This window comes from Pipistrellus kuhlii, unplaced genomic scaffold, assembly GCF_014108245.1.
Source record: "Pipistrellus kuhlii isolate mPipKuh1 unplaced genomic scaffold, mPipKuh1.p scaffold_m20_p_47, whole genome shotgun sequence".
NCBI classification, from domain to species: domain Eukaryota; kingdom Metazoa; phylum Chordata; class Mammalia; order Chiroptera; family Vespertilionidae; genus Pipistrellus; species Pipistrellus kuhlii.
This window is the reverse complement of record NW_023425548.1, coordinates 2,522,043-2,526,880: the sequence shown is the minus strand read 5'-3', so window position 1 is coordinate 2,526,880 and position 4,838 is coordinate 2,522,043.

The following is a 4,838-nucleotide window of genomic DNA, read 5'->3' as shown; positions in this document are numbered from 1 at the left end:
GGGAGTGGCACCAGACCCAGGGCTCATGGCTGGCAGGAGCCACTGCAGCAGCATGAGCCTCTCCCATTCAGGACTGATTGGGTACGAGCCTGTGACAGGCACAGTGGGGCAGGATGAGCATGAGTGGCATGTAGGAGCTGCAGGTTCCAGCCCAATTTCTGTAGGCTACCCTGAGGGACCCCACCTGTGCGTGAATTTGTGCACATGTTCTCTAGTAAATGTGGCAATTTATAAATACAAGTACATATGTGAGAAGTATGTACCATATGTAAGTATAGCTATCTGGGATTTATACTATAGTTTACTTATTGAATTGCATGCCAATACCTGATATGTCCAAGGTCCTCAAAATATAATATCAGTCATATGTCAATTGAGTGTCCCTACTCCTTGGTGACTTGGTGAATTGCTCCAAACTGTCATTACACAGCATGGAAGACTTCATAGTCCTCCCCTCTGTTTCTTAGGGTTGCCCTTCCTTTCCCTCAGCCTCTCCTGTCTCCTTAATCCTGTGACAGTGTGCACTGTTTATACTTCAGTCTGTGAATCTGAAAGCCCCAAAGGCAGCATTTTTACTCTTTAAAAAAAAGAAAACACACACACACACACTCACACACACAAACACAGACACACACACACACACACACACACACACACACACAAAAACTACTGGTATTTATGCAGAACTATTCATACTCACCCATTTCTTTCTTTTTTAGTTTAGAAACCTTACTGGAGATGCTATAGAGTACAAGAATCAGCACAGAGACTTCCTCTCTCATTTTGACGACTCTTCTCTTTGCTCTAAAGATTGTTCCACCAGTGGTTCCTTGCTGGGCTCTTCACTAACAACTGCTCTTTCCACCCTCTAATTTTTAAGGTGCTATTATTTGTGTATTTGAGACCCTGTCCCTTAGTGAATAAAAATCACATGTCTCCTTTAGATCATCCAGCAATGCTTTTAAAAAAACAACAAATCAAAACACGTTACTCCCCCAATTCCCTACTTTGTATTAAAGGCAGGAAAAGTCAATTTAACATTTTTAAATTTCTCAGATATTTGGAATATTGGATAAAAGATAGACAAACGTGGACTGAAAAACGTTCAGGTTACTGCCATTAGGTTTAAAAAGAAGACATATTCATGCTTATTTTTGATATCCACATGTTTTCTTTGATTGTTTAAAAGATTCAATTCAAATCAGAAAAGGAGTGTCTTCTTCGAATTTTTTCCAAATGGTTTTCTTTCCTGATTCTGGCTGCTGCTAGTTATTTCAGTTATTTGATTGCTTTCTGTTTCTATTTCATTGTTGATTTTCTTTATCTCACAGTCTCAGGATGTTGGCTGAGAAAAGCGGTTTAGTGCTGTGCTTCCTGTTTTGCAGCTTTTGACCTCATCACCCTGTGTTTTCTAGGTGACTGTGTATGAGATTGGTTTATATTTACTCTTGTGGTCTCACACTCTAGATGCTCCTGGTGCAGCTTGAGACTTGTTTGTTGCTCAGAGCTAGAGTTCAAAAGGTCATTCCAATATAGGTTCCTCACTGGGTACTTTACTAACAACTGCTGGATAAGTGACTAAATCCATTGGAAATACTTTGTCTAAAAATTTCTGCAGGGAAAAGCCACCATAATGCAGAACTTTGTGCCCATTATTCACACACATTCTGGCAGCATGTGTAATAGTTACATTGAGCTTCTCCCATCTGGGAACTGAGAAAAGTATGTGAAACTATGGGCCCAGTGGACAATATTTGTGCATGTGGGATGGGATCCCTCAGGAATTGAGACCTGCACCCTCTCGCAATCTGTGACCCCTCAGGAAATGTCTGGCTGCCAGTTTAGGCCCGATGCCACATCGGACATCCCTCTTGCAATCCTGGCCGGCTGGTTTTAAGCACTGGCCAGCCTGCCTGTCTGCCTGATTGCCCCTAACCACTCTGCCTGCCTGCCTCATCACCCTTAACCCCTATGCCTGCCTGCCTGCCTGCATGATAACACCTAACCACCTCTGCCTTGGTCCCCACCACAGTGGCTTTATCCAGAAGGATGTCTGGATTGATGTTCAGAAGGTCAATCTGTTATCCGGTCCGATTAGGGAATTATGTTTTTATTATTATAGATTAGAGGTCACTGTTTTTAGAAATGAGTTTGTATTTTTTAACAATTAACACCAACCTTTTTCTTAAATTTAAGATCACATAGCAAGAAGCAACAAGGAAATTGTTACCTTGAGAAGAGTTTGGCTAGGAGGCCAAACACATCATATATGGGGTCATTTTATAGCATTTTCTTCATTTGTTGCAAGTAGATGAGTGTTTGTTATCCACAACAGAAACCATTCTTTGGTTGACATCTGTACTAGCTATTGTTAACTCACCAACTACTCTTAGATCCTATATCTCTGAATCTGTCTTGGCCTTAGACACTTTGTGACTCAAGGCTTTCACCCTTTGGATGCTCTATTTAAGCATAAGACGTGGTTGTCTCAAGTAGTTTTAGTTCCTGCAGCAAGTAAAGGAGATGGGAGATTCACAGACAAAGTTCTGTCTCCCCAAAGGGATTGCTTTTATACACTATTTGTTTAATTAAACATCGATTTTTTTTTTGCAGTTGGCTACAGTTGTGTGGTTGCTTTGGGTTTCCATCAAGCTCATCTTGACGGAATACTGTGCGACATTTAAACACGTAGCAAGATGCATTTAGTAAGAGCTGCCCATACCTTAAGATTCTTGTCCTAACAATGGCATCCATCATAACACTGTACATATTTACTCTAATAACAGGAAGTTCATTCTTATTTAAATCCCACTTGATAGTAACCTATGATCCTTTTAATGTGCCCGTGAGTTCAGTTTGTTATTTTTTTGTGGAGGAATTTTGCATTTATATTTATCAGGATGATTGGCCTATAGATTTATTTCGCTTATACTGCCCTTGTCTGGATTTGATATCAGAGTTATTCTGGCCTCATAAATTAATGTGGAAGTTTTTCTTCCTCAGGCCTTTTTGGGAGAGATTGTGAAGAATGGGCAATAATTGTCCTTCAAATGTTTGCTAAAGTTCACTTATGAAACTGGTGTGGGCTTTTTCTGTTGTTGTTGTTGGGAAATTTTTTATTTCTGCTTCAATCTCCTTACTTTTTATTTTCATGCTCATATGTTTTGCTTATTTATGACTCAGTCTTATTAAATTTTATGCTTCTAGGAGTTTTATCCATTTCTTGGCATATGGCTATTCATCATTGTTTCTTATGATACTTTGTATTTTTGTTACATGCATAGTAATGTCTCTTTTTACATTTATGATTTTATTTATTTGAGCCTTCTTTATTTGAAAAAATTAGTCAAGTTAAATGTTTGTACATTTTGTTTCTCTTTTCAAAATACAGCTCCTAGCTTTACTGTTTTCTTTACATTTTCTATTATTTTTCTGTTCTCTGTTTCCTTCCTCTGCTGACTTTTGGTTAGTTTGTCTTATTTTTTTCTGGTTCCTTGATCTAAAGTTATTTATTTGAGATCTTTTCTCTTACTTAATTTATCTATCATTATACACTTCCTTTATACTATTGTAATCAGAAAAGACACTTAGGATTTTTTTCAGTATTTTAAAATGTGCTTAGACTTGCTTATATGTATAACATTTCTGGTCACTAAACAAAGGCTGCTCAGGACTGATCCACATATGGGTCAGATGTACAGAAAATGAAAGTGAATATGGGTGAAAACTGCTATCTCCACAAGGGATTGGGCCACCTAAAATTATGAATGGGTGTATGAACATAGAATATTTATTCTTTAATCAATCAAAAATTTCTGCAAAAGCCAATTGACTTTTGAAAGCTAAATAATACATGGTTGAGTTTATATTTTCTATAAATGTACAAGGTATAATGTCAAAGATGAAAAGACACCTTACAGCATATATGATGTGATATAATATTCACTTAAAGTAGAATATGATAAGTTAAAGATGCGCATTGTAAACAGTTGAGCAACCAATAAGAAAATCAAATGAGATATACGTAATAAAGCAGCAATTGAAATTTTAAAAAATTTAAGATTCACAATAAAAGCAGAAAAGTAAAAAAAAAAAAGGTAGATGGCACAAACATAAACAAGTAGAAAGAGGATGTATTTTAACACAACCTTATCAGTAATCATCTTAGATGTAAATTATGTTCATGCTCTAATTAGGCAGCCATATTGATTTTTAAAAAGCAAGACTCAAGTGAATGCTGTCTATAGGAAATCCCACTTTAAATATAGGGACACAGAGAGGTTAAAGGAAATGAATTAAGAAAGATATACTGTTATGCCCAGATTTCGTGATCCCCAAAAATCACCAGGGAGCCGCGTTTGATGGAATAGCAAAAAGCCTGTATTCGGACTAGTCCAAGCTCTTCCCTACTTACAATGATAGCAGTGTGGTGAAAGAGAGTGAGCTTCAATAGATCAAAGGGTTTTATAGGCATGGTGATGTCACTGCTTTGGCTGACCCTGATTGGTTGGGTAGGGGCTAGGGTCCAGTTACATAGTGATGTACTAAATGGAGGATCAGGAGTTAGCCCTGCCCTGCACTCTCAGTCCCCTGATTGTCTTAAGTGCATGAGTCTAATCATTGACTCATCTTACTTCCTTTAAGGGCATTCACTGTTCTGTCCTTGCTCTCCAGGCTCCTAGCATATCTAGCCTTACTTAGCCCTGGACTTTCTCACTGGCTAGTAAAAAGGATCTTACCATTAACAAGTACCACAGTTCCCATCAGTACTGCCCTTACTGAAGTACAGTTCCCTTCATGCAGTCATCACGGGTGAGGCTGCTGGTTGGTAGGATCCA